This window comes from Vipera berus (assembly GCF_964194415.1).
Source record: "Vipera berus genome assembly, chromosome: 5".
Taxonomy (NCBI): Eukaryota; Metazoa; Chordata; class Lepidosauria; order Squamata; family Viperidae; genus Vipera; species Vipera berus.
This window is the reverse complement of record NC_138207.1, coordinates 19,765,338-19,782,840: the sequence shown is the minus strand read 5'-3', so window position 1 is coordinate 19,782,840 and position 17,503 is coordinate 19,765,338.

The following is a 17,503-nucleotide window of genomic DNA, read 5'->3' as shown; positions in this document are numbered from 1 at the left end:
CTAATGCTGAGCTAGCAATGTGTAATTGGTTATAAAATTCAAGTTTCAAGAAGAGACGGTTCAAAGTAGTATATTGTTATGTATCCTTTATGGCTTCATTCCTGGTGTTAACTGTAGCACAGCTTATTAGAATGGTAAAACATTTATGTAACAAAAGCTTCCATGTTGTTAATAATATTGTTGGAATCATTACAAATTTATAGACAATTACATATTTCATAAAGGCCGTTGAATTCTGTCGTATTGAATATGTGAACCAGACATTACAGAAACTTCTAAAGTTTTTCCCCCCTCCTGATGACAGTTGTGATAATTTCACAAGCCACTTTTAATATATTATGGAAATAGTTGATGTTAAAGAACACATTAGTAAGACTTTTGAACAAATAGAAGAAAAAGCAGTGTTCTAGAGAAATTTTATTGTAAAATTAAAACGAAGGAACAATAATTATTTTAAAAAAATAAAAAAGACTTCCTCCATCTCTGTCTATGAATACATATGTATACATACTGTATATGTGAATAAAACCTAAGTTTCTTTCACTAATCTCTTCTGATTTGGGTTGTTCTTGTTGGCTGTTCCAACCCTAAGACTGACAGTCCTGAGGGTATAAAGTATAGAGGCTATTCAGTAGCTCAAGCAGATTTAATGTGATCCAAGAGCCAATTTGGTGTAGTGTTTATATAAACAAGGGACGCGGTGGCTCAGTGGGTTAGGACGCTGAGCTTGTCGATCGGAAGGTCGGCAGTTTGGCGGGTCGAATCCCGAGTGCCGCGTAGCAGAGTGAGCGCCTGTTACTCGTCCCAGCTTCTGCCCACCTAGCAGTTCGAAAGCATGTAAAAATGCAAGTAGAAAAATAGGGACCACTACGGTGGGAAGGTAACAGCGTTCCGTGCGCCTTTGGCGTCTAGTCATGCCGGCCACATGACCACGGAGATGTCCTCGGACAAGCGCTGGCTCTTCGGCTATGAAACGGAGATGAGCACCGGCCCCTAGAGTCGGAAACGACTAGCACACATGTGCGGGGGAACCTTTACCTTTACCTTATATAAACAGTCTAGAATAGAATAATAACTTTATTGTCACTTTGAATGTACACTACTCGGCATATATTAAAATGAAATTTTGTTCCATACAGCTCCCAAAGGGTCACCACCTCCAATATACACTACATAAATATGACAAAATAAATACATAAATACATAATTATGCATATACCCACATATATTCAATGACACAGAGAAACAAGTCTAGTTCAGTTTATGTTTACATGTGCGTGTCGAGAAAAATGAATCTTGTGAGCATAAGTTATACTCCCACTTTAGCCATAAAGCCAACTGTGTGACTTTGGGCAAGTCATTGTCTCTTAACTGTAGAAAGGAGGCAGTGAAAACCTTTGCCAAGAAAAATGAAGGGACTAGGCACTCATCACAACAAAAACAGTATAATCCAAGCCCCTTCAGGTCCCTCAATTTATCCATTCTTGTTGACTCAGAGCTGATAGCTGGGCAAGAAGAGTTTTGATTCCATCGTCCACATTATTTACCGGGACAATTCTCTTTTGCCTCAGGAGGGTAGGCAAAATATTAATTCAGCAGCCCCCAACTTTTTGGGCACCAGGGGCCTGTTCTGTGGAGAGAGATTTTTCCTTAGACCGGAGGGGTTGTGCATGTTGCCTGCATCTGTGGACTTTGCTTATTTGTGCAGCCTGGTTTCTGGCATGCGGCCCAGTGCAAGTCCACGGATCAGGGGTTGGAGATTCCTGTCTTAGCTGATTCATTTTTACAGATTGTTTTCAAGATCCACCCCCCCTCCTCATATGAATTATTTATATATATAATTACTGTGTACAATATCCCTAATATATGCAGTTTGAAACAAATCATGTTTTTGCAAATTCTCAACAGTCATGCTTTTTGAGAAATATCTTCACCTTACGCTTTTAAAACATACTTTGCCTTGATATACTCTCTTCTTTAAACAATGTATTTTCTCTTTTATTGTGATATTCTTTATAGAATTGTAGAGTTTGAAAGAGCTAAGGAGTCCATCTCCAACACATGTAAAAATATATTTTTTAGAAATTTACAGTTTCTAAAATATTGGGCAATATTTTGGAATAATTTTTTAGCCAAAGATTTAGAAAATGCTATTGCACACTGCTTAGTACCACGGATTTTGCTGAAATTAAATTTATTTTAGTGGCTCTGACAGATGTCTCTCCATAGAAATTTGGGATGGGTTTCTATAACATTTTCATATTATCTTAGGCCAGCAAATCATGCATTTTTAAAGTGCTATGGATAACTGAATGTTTTTTTTTCTGCAGAGAATGTTCTGCTCTCTTGCTAATTGAAAAAAAAAATATGAAAAATGAACAATATCTGTTTCCAAATTGTCATCTGCATAAACTTCATAGGCCTTAACTTTACAGTGCTGTACCCAAATCCCTAAGCATAAAACCAATTTTAATTTATTTGGTAAAATTGGAAAATTAATATTTTATACTGAGGCAGATCTTCAATGTGCTTCATTTTATGACCTGGAGTTTTGCAATTACTAAAGAGATATATTTTATTTTTTCAACTCAACAGGACAGTCGTTATTTTAACAATTCCAACTCTAAAATATTATATCCTTATTTTGGAGCATTTGATAAATTCATTTTAGTTTTCTTTCCAATGATTGGTTTAAAAACACAACAGAAACTTGTCTGTTTCATTTTTCATAAAGTTGAACAGTAAGTATCAGAAATTATATGAAAAAATCTGTAAAATAAATCTGTCTTTTATCATAAGTGGTGAAAAGGATAGAACAACTTTCATTGAATTAAGATCCTGTCTGGATATACGTAAACTCTTCATTCTAGATTTCAAATAAGCGATATGCCTGTATGCACATCTAGTCTCTCCTTCTCTCTCAGTTGTCCTGTTATTCAATATTTTTGACATTCTAAAATGTCCAATGTTTCATATTATTTCATGAATCATGAAACCGTGATTTAATCTTGTATCATATGTGGAAAATATAGAAAAATGTGCAGCATGGCAAAATTAATATCAACCAATTGGGAGGCTCATTCGTTCTGCAGTCACTGAATTTAAAAGCATTTTATCATCATTTGAATTTGGTATATCATTGATAATTAGTTGAGAACTGAGGAAAAATAGACTCACACAGTTGTTTTCATTATATATATTGGAATACATTTTTCAACTACCAACCAGTAGATGACAGTGTTTATAAGTTTGTAGTTGCATCTATGGTGTATTGGCTATGTCCTTTTCTCTGAATAAAAATTTCCTGTTTCCTGTCACAGTTAAGCAGCAAAGCACATGTGGACTGTGCACTGTTTGTTTTGTAGGACTATATACAGAATTTCTTAAAACATAATGGATACTAAAATCAAAACAAAGAAAAGCTTTTGTCTGTTATTTGTTATAGAAAATATTTTCTAGAGCAAGATAAGTCTCTCTGGAAAGTGAGGAAAGGGATTAAAAAGTACACAACATTTTTATATCAGTCAATCCTGAATTAAATTTAGTTGATTAAGGGAGGAAAGTTTAATGTTTCTGGCTCAGTTTCTTTCAACAATATTCAATCAGAATAGAGCTGTAAGGGACCTTGGAGGTCATCTAGTCCAGCCTCCCTATATCATTTCAGACATGTGGTTGTCCAGTCTCTTCTTAAAAACCTTGAGTGATGAAACATCCACAATGTCTGAAGGCAAGCTGTTCCACTGGTTAATAGTCCTCACTGTTAGGAAGTTTCTCCTTAATTCCGGGTTGCTTTTCTCTTGATTAGTTTTCATCCATTGTTTCTTGTCTTGCCTTTTGGTGCTCTGGAAAATAAATTGACCCCCTCCTCCTTGTGGCAGTCTCAAATACTGGAATACTGCTATTATGTTTCCCCCCACACCAGTCCTTCTTTTCTCTAGACTGACCATTCCCAAATCCTACAACCATTCTTTATATGTTTTAGTCTCCAGGCTTTTAATCATCTTGGTTGCTCTTCCTTGCACTTTTTCCAAAGTCTCAACATCTTTTTTGTAACGTGACCAAAACTGGTTGGAGTATTCCAGATGTGGCCTTACTATAAAGTGGTACTAATACTTCACATATTAATATTATTATTAATATTAATAATATTGTAGTCATGAAATTTGAATTACCAATATGTCTATTATGCTACATTAAAATTGCTCTTTCATCTTGATGAATAAAAAGGCATTGTGTGATAGTATACGAAGATAACTGAAAAAGATAGCAAATGAAACACCAAGAGATCAATTCAACTAGTAGAAATTCCTAGGAATATCAAAAGATGTTAAAGCATGTCCCCAAATTATTGTGATATTATTATTGGCTCTACTTCAATTGGGAAGGTGGTCGATGCTGCACTAGAAACAAGAACACAATGATTTCTAATCTTCCCTTAGCATGAAAACCAGTAGCGTACTTTGAACCAATTACATGTCCCCAACCTAACAAGCCTTACAGGGTTGTTATTCTGAGAAAAATGGGTGATCAGATCATTATGACAAAATAAAAGGTGCAATATAAATCTGATGATAATGATACTGCAGTGGAAAGAATTCTCTTATTCTCCTATAATTTTACATGATTCTTCTCATTATGACCCAAGTTCTGGACTCTGTTCAATGATCCATCAAATTACCGAAGCTTTTCTGTTGGTTTTGTCAAGAGGAAGCTTGAAATTAGTTCAGCGGTGTCACAAATCCCAGTGCAGCTCTTCTTATTTTGAAGCAATTGCTCCAAAGACTTAACACAACTTTTAAAACTTTAAATCCAGCATTGCTCCCTTGCAACTAGATCTTCTAACGAACATCTAGCAAAAAATCTATATGCCTTCTAGAAAGCTCTTAGGTCTTAAAGAGGCTGTATCTTTTTCATCAATGCCTATTTTTGGTGAGGTTTGCTATGTCCCAACTGTCCTTTGAATTCAAGAAGGGAAAAACTGTGCATTGCCTCTATTGCAGACTTTGTAACGTCATCCTGAAATTTTAATGATTAAAGCATCATGATATTCTTTTGTTAAAAACTGCAGTAAAGTAAAACACGAGAAAGTGTAGAAAGGTACTAGGATGCCAATTTCTAAGTCAAAAGACTAAGAACATTCAGACTCCTTTGGGGAGACTAAGAGTAGGGAGCATAAGAAAGCAATAAAATAGACCAGACATGTCAAACACAAAGCCCGGGGGCCAGATCCAGCCCGCGAAGTGGTTTCATGTGGCCCGCGAAGCCATCCTGGAAACAGTAAGGGAACGGCCCCCACTGCCTTGGCCCTGGCCCAGAGACCTTCCTTCTGCCAGAGACCCTCAGATCTGTCCCACTCCTGCCCAGGCCCCCATAGGCACCCTTGATGCGAACGATGTAGAGCTGGCCATGCCCACCCAGTAGGCCATACGCACTCTAGCCATGCCCACTCAGTAGGCCATGCCCACCCTGGCCATACCCACCCGGCCCCTTGAGGGAAACTGCAATGCTGATGCGGCCTTCAATGAAATTGAGTTTGACACCCCTGAAATAGACTGGAACTGGAAGCCAATGCAGCTCGCGGAGTAGAGGTGTTACATGGGAGTATCGGGAATCCCCATCACAACCCCCATCAATACTGCTGTATTCTGCACCAGCTGAAGCCTCCGAGTGGTCCTCGAGGGCAGCCCCATATAAAGAGCGTTGCAGTAGTTTAACCGGGAGGTCACGAGTGCATGGGTGACTGTGCATAGGGCATCTCGGTCCAGATAGGGTCGCAACTGGCACACCAGGTGAACCTGGGCAAAAGCCCCTCTGGTCACGGATCCTATGTGATCTTCAAAATTGAGCCATGAATCCAGGAGGACGCCCAAGTTGCGAGCCCTATCAATGGGGGGTAACACCTCACCCCCCATCGTTAAAGATGGAATAGTCTGGTTAACCTGAGATGCCAGTATGCAGAGCCACTCAGTCTTGGCAGGATTGAGACGAAGCCTGTTTCTCCCCATCCAGACCTGGACCACCTCCAGGCAATGGTACATCATGGCAAGGGCATAACTAGGTTGGTTCGGGGTGGAGAAAAAGAGTTGGGTATCATCAGCATACTGATGATACCCCACCCTGAAACCACGAATGATCTCGCCTAGCGGCTTCATATAGATGTTGAACAGGAGGGGAGAGAGAACCGACCCCTGAGGAACTCCCTAAACGAGAGATCTCGGGGCCTCCTGTCAACACTGACTGTTAGCGGCCCAGGAGATAGGAGGAGAACTGCCATAAAATGGTGCCTCCCACTCCCAACCCCCTGAGACGCCGCAGTAGGATACCATGGTTGATGGTATCAAAAGCCGCTGAGAGATCTAATAGGACTAGGACAGAGGAACAAACCCTGTCCTGAGCCCGCCAGAGATCATTCACCAGCGCGACCAATGCCGTCTCCGTGCTGTGACCGGGCCTGAAACCCGATTGGTACGGGTCCAGATAATCAGTTTCCTCCAGGAACAGAGGAAGCTGATGCGCCACCACACTCTCAACAACCTTTGCCAAAAAGCGAAGGTTGGAGACCAGACGATAGTTATTTAAAACAGCCGGGTCCAGGACAGGCTTCTTGAGGAGGGGTCTCACCACCGCCTCCTTCAAGGCGGAGGGGAAGACACCCTCCTTCAAGGAAGCAGTTATTACTGCCTGGAACCAGCCTTGTGTCTCCTTCCGAGCCGCATAAACCAGCCAGGAGGGGCACGGGTCCAACAAACAGGTGGTGGAGCTCAGCCTCCCCATAATCCTGTCCACATCATCAGGGTAAACAGGATCAAACTCAGTCCAGATAACATGCTCAAGACCGTCCGACTCCTCCACGTCAGACTCTGCCCAGTCAGAGTCCTATCCAGCCAGAATCTGAGCGATTTTGTCCGTCAGATGATGACTAAACTCCTCAGCCCGTCCCTGTAAGGGGTTCTCCCTCACCTCCTGGTTAAGAAGGGAGTGAGTCACCCTAAACAGGGCAGCCAGGCAATTATCTACGGACGCGATGAGGGCAGTGAAGTAATTAGCCTTCGCCATCCTAATCGCCACAAGATAAGACCTTATAAAGGTTCTTAACCGCAATCAGTCAGGTTTGGATCGGCTGGACCTCCAACTGCTCTCTAGACCCTGTCTCCGATGCTTCATCTCCCGGAGCTCCACAGAAAACCATGGAGCCCAGAGGGATCTGCACCAGGTCAGGGGTCGCAAGGGTACAACATGGTCGAGTGCCTCGGTGGCTGCCCTTTCCCAGGCATCCACCAAGGCATCAGCCGGGCTGTGAATGAGGGTGATGGGTATAGACCCAAGCACCATCTGGAACCGTTCTGGGTCCATTAGGCGCCTGGGGCGGAACCACCTGGTCGGTTCCACAGCCCAGTGGCGAGGGGTAGCGTATTGGAAGACCAGCCGCAGGAGATGATGTTCGGACTATGATAGGGGAACAATAGCTAGCGAACCCCCTCTCAGATCATCCAACCACTGTCTAGATAACAACACCAGATCGAGAGTGTGACCCCCCCACATGAGTCGGGCCATGACTTACTTGGGTCAGGTCCATGGCCATCATGGAAGCCATGAACTCCCGAGCTAACTCCGTCAACCCTCCCAGGGCAGGCAGGTTGAAGTCACCCAGAACTATAAGCCTGGGGAATTCCACCGCCAACCCTGAGAGGGCATCGAGCAGCCCAGGCAGGGCTGTTGCAACACAGCTGGGCAACAGGTATGTGAGCAACAAGCCCATCTGAACCCAAGAGCCGCATCTCAGGAGGAGGGACTCACTCCCGCCTATCTGGACAATGGTTGTCTCCCGCGGACATAAAGTCTCCCGAATAACCACTGCCACCCCACCCTCCTACCCTGAGCCCGTGGCCAGTGTAGCACATGGAAACCTGGGGGGCATAATTCAGTCAGAGGGACCCCTCCCTCTGAGCCCAACCAGGTTTCCGTAATGCATGCCAGATCCGCGCATTCCTCCTCGATCAAATCACGAATGAGATAGTTGAGGGTATTTTTTATGGTGGTTCTCTTTCTTTCTTAAGGGCCATTCCCAGTCAGCAGTCATGGGATGAGGAAAGCGATTGCTTGTACATTATTCAACCAAAATTGAATCTGATTCTCAGATTAATCATCTAGAATCTAGATGTCATCGCGCAACGTATTGGGACAGTTTTGCCATTGCCAGCAATGGATTGGGCGTGGCTTCCACGTGATGCATCTGGCCCGTGGGCTGGCAGTTTGACACAATCTAGAATATAGATCAGGGGTGTCAAACTGCCAGCCCACGGGCCAGACGTGTCATGTGGAAGCCGCACCCACCCCATTGCCAGCAATGGCAAAACTGTCCCGATACATTGTGCAATGTCATGCACGAGTTTGACATGTCTGATCTAGATTAGTGTTTGTCATCCTTAGGAACTTTAAGGTTTGCATGATGGCTAGGTAATTCTGGAAGTTGAAGTCCACATGTCTTAAAGTTATAAAGCAGCGGCCCCCAACCTTTTGGGCAACAGGAACCAGTTCTGTGGAGAGACATTTTTCTGCAGATCAGAAGCATGCAGCTTGCATCCCGCAGATGTGACTTCATTTCTTTGTGCAGCCTGGTTGCTGGCATGACACAGACTGGTGCCAGCCCATGGACCCTGTTGTAAAGGATGATAAATCTAGAGGGGACTTACTACAAGTCCCCCTCCTTATGAAGTCCATAAGGAGTAGCATCATGCAACCTCTCAGTGGTAGCCCTGTTTTATAAACTACTAAACACTTTAAAAGGTAGATGGCATCTATAGATATTCTGAAAACAAATGAAAGTAGCATCATTCCAGCATGCATTCCAGCATGCATTTAAAGAGCCCTGGTGGTGCAGTGGTTAGAATGCAGTATTGCAGGCAAACTCACAGCCTGCATGGGCCTCAAGGTTGACTCAGCCTTCCATCCTTCTGAGGTTGGTAAAATGAGGATCCAGATAGTTGGGGGCAGTATGCTGATGAAATTAGCAAATATGAAGCAATAACCTCAAATTAGCCTCATAGCGAAGAAAGACATTTTGTTATCCCTTTGTTAGTTTTCTGCATCTTGCAGACATTTTACTTTTTTTGGACTTTACTTGAAGGCTCTCAAAGCAAATGGAAAACTGCAACTTATTTATAGAAGCAATGGTTTACCTTTTGCATTATGGAATGTTATTATCTATTAAATCTCAAAGTCCTGAATATTTATCGCCTATTAAACACCCTTGACTAATTACAAACACATTTAATGTACTGGGCATCATCTAGGGAATTAATTCAGAGGTACCTAATAATTATAACTAATAAAAAAATAAAATGTTAGACAACATGTAAGTATTCCTGCTAGATAAAGAAACTGTTTAGAATTGCCATAAATAAATAAGTACATTGCTCAGTGACATGCATGTAGGTAGATCACTACCCAATAAGTAGATCAGACCATGAAATCTACCCCACAGTTAGTTTACAACTACTTTTATTAACATTGCCTAAAATAAATAATAGAAACTTGAAACTTGATTTTGTGGTGGAATATGATAATGAGTTGAGGGAAGGAGTCTGACAAGTTTCCTCTCTATAGGTGAACAACAATAAGCATACCACTCTGATCAGCTCACTTTGTGTTCCTTGCACAAATGTTATAGGACTAAAGCACACAGGATAACTACTAGATAAATACATCAAAGTTTTGGGAACGATCTCCCTTCAGCCTTTTCCGCCCCTCAAGGGAGTCAAGGCTACTCAGTGTCTAACTCTTCTCCTCAACATAGTACCAGATTCTATCACATATTTTGTTCTATCTTCACCTCCTTATAGTTCAGTGAATTAAAGATTTCTGTCTGAGGCACCTCTGAACATTATCTGGATAATTTGAACTTTACAAATTCTTTAGTCCCTGTCACCTTGCAAAAGACTCTGCATAACGTTTATCAAAGTCAATTTCCTTATTTTTCATACATGAAGTTACATCACGTGTACAGTTAATATATAATAGTAAATGTCTGTTCAGGGATTAACCCAACCTACTTTGTGGTAGGATCCTCACATTAGAAGGTAACTCAATCTGCTCGCAAGAGAAGCAATTCATCCTGATTCATTCCCAAAAATGAAGCATTATTTGAGAAAACCAGAACTCCACTCTCCCCTTACCTAACATAGAAAAGGCAGGGGAAAAAATATAACAATGGGTATTACTTTTTATATATTTCATTGAATGTGCAGGCAATCTTGAATTCAATTTCTTTATATTAATTTTTGCTAACCACTGTTAACTTTTATAAAATAATCATAATATCATGAGAATTGGATAATGTTTACAGGCACTTTATAAGAGGATGAGGCATGCTAAATTTAAATAAAAGTGGCTCACAGGTTCTCAAGTTAACATATATTTTGTTTGTGGCAATTTTCAAAGATTCCACAGTGTTTCCAGTTTTTTTTTCTTCCAGTGAGAGATTACAATTTTTCCTCAGTGTGTCCAGTGACACCCTCTAATATACTAATACAAAATGCTCATCACTCAGGGAGGAAAAAGAGGACAGTTGATAAATGTTGCACACAAGGGCAAAAGGTAGGAAGGAATGGATGTATGGAAGACTATATTGATAATTTTTTAATTGCTTAAAAGGTTAGTCATAAATTATTTTCAGAGAGTGCAAATAAACAATGAAGCAGGATTAAGTAAAAAAAAAGATTTAGAACAGTTGGAAATCATCAACACAGAAAGCAAAAGTTTGGAAAAAGAATGAAATAAAGGAAGGGGAGGGGGGAGGGGAAGGGAGGGGAGAAGAGAAGAGAAGAGAAGAGAAGAGAAGAGAAGAGAAGAGAAGAGAAGAGAAGAGAAGAGAAGAGAAGAGAAGAGAAGAGAAGAGAAGGACAGGACAGGAAATGGAAAGGAAAGGAAAGGAAAGGAAAGGAAAGGAAAGGAAAGGAAAGGAAAGGAAAGGAAAGGAAAGGAAAGGAAAGGAAAGGAGGAAAGGAAAGGAAAGGAAAGGAAAGGAAAGGAAAGGAAAGGAAAGGAAAGGAAAGGAAAGGAAAGGAAAGGAAAGGAGAGGACAGGACAGGACAGGACAGGACAGGACAGGACAGGACAGGACAGGACAGGACAGGAAAGGAAAGGAAAGGAAAGGAAAGGAAAGGAAAGGAAAGGAAAGGAAAGGAAAGGAAAGGAAAGGAAAGGAAAGGAAAGGAAAGGAATGTAAATTGTAAGAATAGAAGTCACCTGAGTAGGTGGATGGATACTGTAGAAGAGAACAAGGTATAGATTATCTGTTTCTTCCTGTTTCTTCCATGAAAATATGCATTCATCCCAGTGTGGCTTCAGGGTGATTTATAGTGAAGGAGGGGCATAGGATAGAGACATTAAGAATTCCACCTCATTGCTGTTTTTAATTCAAATTAACAAACTGCTTTGTTATTATCATTTTTTGTAATGAGCCTGTATTGCATATCTTTGATAATAAAGTGTACAGTCTCAAAATATGAATCCTCCAGAATTATATACAATTATATACAAAAAAAATTGACAAATGTATGTATTAATGGTACAAAACTGAGCAGTTAAATAAGACATGCCATTAAGCACACTTATAGGCTAATAATAATAATAATAATAATAATAATAATAATAATAATAATAATAATAATAATAATAATAATAATAATAATAATAGTTGGAAGGGACCTTGGAGGTCATCTAGTCCAACCCCCTGCTCAGGCAGGAAACCCTATAACATTTCAGACAAATGGCTGTCCAGTCTCTTCTTAAAAACGTCCAGTGTTGGAGCATTCACCACTTCTGGAGGCAGGTTGTTCCACTGGTAAATTGTTCTAACTGTCAGGAAGTTTCTCCTTAGTTCTAGGTTGCTTCTCTCCTTGACTAGTTTCCATCCATTGCTTCTTGTCCTGCCTTCGGGCGCTTTGGAGAATAGCTTGAGTCCCTCTTCTTTGTGGCAGCCCCTGAGATATTGGAACACTGCTATCATGTCACCCCTCGTCCTTCTTTTCATTAAACTAGACATATCCAATTCCAGCAACCGTTCTTTATGTGCCTCCAGTCCCCCAATCATCTTTGTTGCTCTTCTCTACACTCTTTCTAGAGTCTCGACATCTTTTTTACATCATGGTGACCAAAACTGGATGCAGTATTCCAGGTGTGGCCTTACCAAGGCATTGTAAAGTGGTATTAGTACTTCACGTGATCTTGATTCTATCCCTCTGTTAATGCAGCCTAACACTGTGTTGACTTTTTTGGCAGGTGCAGCACACTGCTGGCTCATATTTAAGTGATTGTCCACTAGGACTCCGAGATCTCTCTCACAGTTACTACTATTGAGCAAGGTACCACCTATACTATACCTGTGCATTTGATTTTTCCTGCCTAAATGTAGAACCTTACTTTTTTCACAATTGAATTTCATTTTGTTAGATAGTACCCAGTGTTCGAGTCTGTCCAGATCCTCCTGTATCTTAAGCCTATCTTCTGGAGTGTTGGCTATTCCTGCCAGCTTGGTGTCGTCTGCAAATTTGATTATTATTGATTGTGTATAAAGCAACATATTATTTTAATCATATATGTCAAAATATAGAAATTATTATTGGGAAACACAGATTTCTTGTAAGGAAATCCATAGAAAATCAGAAAGTGGTCTTTAGACCAAAATAATATCAGGAATAAAACAACGTTGATGCCAAAAAATGAATTATTTTAACAATCATCCTTGTTGATTCTATTTTATGTTCTATATTCAACTATCAGCTTGAATAAAGGTAAAGTCACCCTTAACTGGGAAAGGGGAATATTTAAAAATAAACAAACAAAAACTGATCCAAATATTTTTGAAGCATTAGCAGAAAGATCCTAAACACCAATGACAAGTTCCAAGTAGAAGAAAGATTATGAAGAGAAAGAAAATCATGTCTGAAAGATGTTGACATTCTGCTGAAAGTGTTCCTGTTTATTATAACTGTATTAGAAAATTTACTGTGATAGTTAAAATATATTATATTATTATAAATGTCAAGGGAAAGGCAGCAAAAATGAAAGCAAAAACAACAGGATTAGTTTGCTAAGTGTATTTTAGGTTTTAGCAAAATTCCAGTTGAATAAAACTACAAAAAGTGACAATGAATCCCTTTTGGTGAGTGCAGGTAACAGAGTGTAAATCTGATGTTGTCTTCAGAAGGAATCTGAATGTGCAAAAGAAGTATTTTTGTATATTTGTTAACTTAAAGCAATGTATAGTAAAATACATAAATACAGAAAGTTTCATCAAAGTGTGAAAGTGAAGGTTGTTTTCTGAATGCAAAAAGAGTAGTAATGACACTGCTGTTGCCACTTACTGAAGATGAGGATTTTGAACTGCCACACTCTCCCAGGGTAAGGGCTCATTACAAAGAGAGTAGAGCAGAGGAAAGACATTCTGTGAGGCTCCTTACAAGAATCGAATTTCCAAATGACCTTCTATTTAAGGGTTGCTTCTATTTAAGCCATTCCATGGGCAACAGTTGTTCGTTAACCCAGACTCCAAGGGTCTTGATTCCCAATTTGAAATGTCATGACTTTGACTTTGGACCTGGATTGTTTGATGACTGTTCTACAGTTTTTGAACTCTTGGACTTTGTTTGACCTCTCTTGTGTTCAGTGTTTCAGACTGGAATTCCTTAAGGTGAACTAGCTGTCCTTTTTGGAAAATGTTGTTTTTCTCTGTTTGCACTCACATTTTCTTTCTAATTGTTTATTTACTTCAAAAACTTACCAGTAAAATTTGCAATCAGCTTTCTATGTGCTTGTGTGTGCTTGGCTGGGGACAGGCAATAAGAGGATTACATTGTAAAACAAACATACGAAGAGCAGTGAGTGGGTAAATGGAAAGAAAACATGGAGACAGTTTGGATTGCGATGAAAAGTTTGAAGAGTTAAAGATAGTATATGAAATGGTGTATAGAAAGGTATAGTGGACAGAAAGGTATAGTGAATAATGTTGCTGTAAACAACTTTTATTGTTGTTTCTTCTCTCTTCCTTATTTTGGGTCCATAGTTCATGATTACTTATTCTTTTTTTTTATTATTTTCTGCTGAAAATTGTATATCTTGAAAGGAAACAGCCTAATTAGCACACTGTATATACCTTATTATAGTTCTTACTGCACAACAGTGTATACGACAATTTCCAGAGCTTCCAAAGCTCTTGTTTCCTGCAGGTTTACAGCAATATTTCTCTACTGATAATATCTAGAAGTGTTGTATACATTTTCAAGTATCAATATGGGCAACACATCTGGAAAATCATCATCAGGTCCTTTCATGAGGAAATGAAGGGCACTGTTGTTTTTGATGGCTTAACATCAGATTCCTTTGATATTCGAAGTGGAGTGAATTTGCCCTGTACACCACCCTGAGTCCTTCGGGAAAAGGGCGGTATATAAATTGAATAAAATAAATAAATAAATAAATAAATAAATAAATAAATAAATAAATAAATAAATAAATAAATAAATAAATAAATAAAATGCTAAACTGAAGAAGGTTAGCATACAATCTAAGTGTACATTAGAGAAGTCCGAGATAACACAAAACATGAGTAACAGATTTACAGCTTCAGGATCCCTTTCACCTCCAACAAATATGACACTACAGAAGCAAGTAACAAGATAGGCTCTTCCCCACCTCTCCAAAGCTCCAAACCATTATCCAAAGCAAGGAAGCAGGAAAGTATCAGAGATAACCTCCTCAAACAAGTCTTACTTTAGCACCTTCCAGATGTATTGCCCGTAACTACATTACTCTGCTTTTCCGTGAGATTTGCCTTTTGTCTGCAGCAAGCCCTTGGCCTGCAAATCTTCCATGGCAATCATGGCAAGTTAAATTGGCAGCAGAAACTGGCCATGTTGGTATTTTGGCAGCCTTTCCTACAACATCAACAGGGCATCCAGAAGTACTTGTGGCAGCATCTACTGCCTTGGTGTTACAGAAAAAGCTACTCCTAATTGCCCATAGATGGAATAGACTCTCACAAATGAGCAAATTCCTATGTCAGACTCATCACTTCCAAACTGTCAGAGTTTTTAAGGACAAGTTAATCTGTGACACATCACTGGGATAGTGACAAATGTTCATGAACCTGCAAATTAGAACCATTAAAACTTATGATCCAAAAGCGGTAAATCTGCCAGCCATGCTGAAAGCAAAGTGCCCAAGCACATTTCATGGAAGAAAGTTGAATCTATAAAAACAAAACTGATTAATATGAGGGGGAAAAAACTAGCAGATATCAAAACAACAGTTCTGATGTACCCAGTGCTCATAGTGATGTAGAAATCCATCACCAACTTAATACATCTATCCCATTGAACTGCTACCTCTCTTATGATCCAGACATCAGAAAGCTGTCAATATACTATTCTGATTTCTTCTGTTATATTTTAAAATGCTGACAAGTAAAAAATTGTCAGACTCAATTGTATGTACAGCAGATACAATAGTACATCCTAAATAAATGGATAAATATGTCTCGGCGCATCAACAAACAAATTATTTTCTAAAATGGATTGGATTGAGGTTTCGAAATACCACTTTGAATACAGGTAATCCTTGATTTACAACAGTTTGTTTAGTGACCATTCCAAGCTATACAATGGCATTGAAAAAAGTGACTTATGACCGTTTTTCACACTTAACGATATTTACAGCATCTCCATGGTCACATGATCAAAATTCAGCTGCTTGGCAGCTGTTTCATATTTATGACTGTTGCTGTGTCCCAAGGTCATGTGATCACCTTTTGTGGCCTTTTGACAAAGTCAATGGGGAAGCCAGATTCACTTCACAACTGGGTTACTAACTTATCAACAGGTGGGTCTTATTACAGGTGGAGATGAGACAGCATACAGGGCAGAGGTACAAAAACTATCCATATGGTGTTGTAACAACAACTTGCAACTGAACATCGGCAAGACGAAAGAGATGGTGCTAGACTTCCAGAGGAAAAAGGAGGAATCTGCCCCACTTTACATCGGGGAGGACTGTGTGGAGAGAGTTTCCTCCTTTAAATTTCTGGGAGTCTACCTCTGTGAAGATCTTACCTGGAAAGTTAATGCAACCCAGGTGTCCAGAAAGGCCCAACAGAGACTTCACTTTCTCAGAGTCTTGTGGAAGAACAGGGTAGAACAACGGCTAATGACCCTCTTTTACCAGTCTACTATAGAGAGTGTCCTCTCGTACTGTATTGTGGTTTGGTATGCTGGTCTGACAGCTGTGCATAGGAAAGCATTATAGAGGGTGGTGAGCATAGCACAAGACATTGTGGGCTGTCCCCTGACACCACTGGATGATATCGCCAGGTCCCACTGCCTTGGAAGAGTGAGGAAGATTCTCAGGGATGACTCACACCCTGGACTGTATCTCTTTAGTCTCCTACCATCGGGTAGGAGATATAGGAGTATAGCCAGCCATACCAACAGGCTGAAGAACAGCTTTTATCCATGGACTGTTAGGCTTTTGAACGGGATATAATTTTATAAACTTTATGCATGATTGACTTGCGAAGCCGGTGTGTTGTGCAATTAGTTCACATGGTGTAATAAGATGGAGGGTTTGTGTCACTGTAAGTTGGGGGTGGGGCCACGAAGGGAGGCTCAGCCAATCTCAATGTATACATGGTTGCACTTTGACAATAAAGGTTCATTCATCAGTGATTCACTTAACAATTGTGGCAAGAAAGGTCATAACATGGGGCAAAACTCACGTAACAAATGTCTCACTTAGCAACAGAAATGTTGTGCTCAATTGTGGTTGTAAGTTGAGGACTATCTATAATTCTCTGTCAGAAAAGATCTTGGTTGTCATGACCTCTCTGTAGTTGTCTTAAGCTTCTCTTCCCAGAATTACCCATACTTATTCTGCCTTAGTTAAGCTATCCATTTTTACATCAAATTATGTCTCATTAACTCTCATACCAAATGATTGCACACCATTGAATTTTTTTTAATTACCTACATCATTGCACTGTAATTTATTGGCCTGCTTAATAAGGAGAGACAGGACTATGTTAAATCTTCTTAAGAATAGATTTCCACAAGGATATTGTTCTCCATATTTTCCACTTGCCTTTTCTTTGCCTTGACTATAATATATAATGAACCAAATCTGTAGTAATCTCTACATGCTCCTCCTTAATACTTCTGATTGTCTAGAAAGATATATACAACCCTCTTATTGTTAATTCCATTTATATATTCATCTGGCCTTTCCCCCTGGTTAGTAATTTGTAGTCAGTAGCTGTCATTTCACACATTTATGGAAAGTAACTACATTGTGGTGTGGTGGCAACAAATACACTGAGGTTCACAAAGCAATTCAATGTTGCAAAAAGGAGCTTGTAGTTGTTTTTTTTCCAGTTGTGTGATCTTTTAGTTGGAAATGTCAGGGGTTGAGTGTGTATCAAAACTGAAAGGTATGAGCTGAACCACTGAGCTAT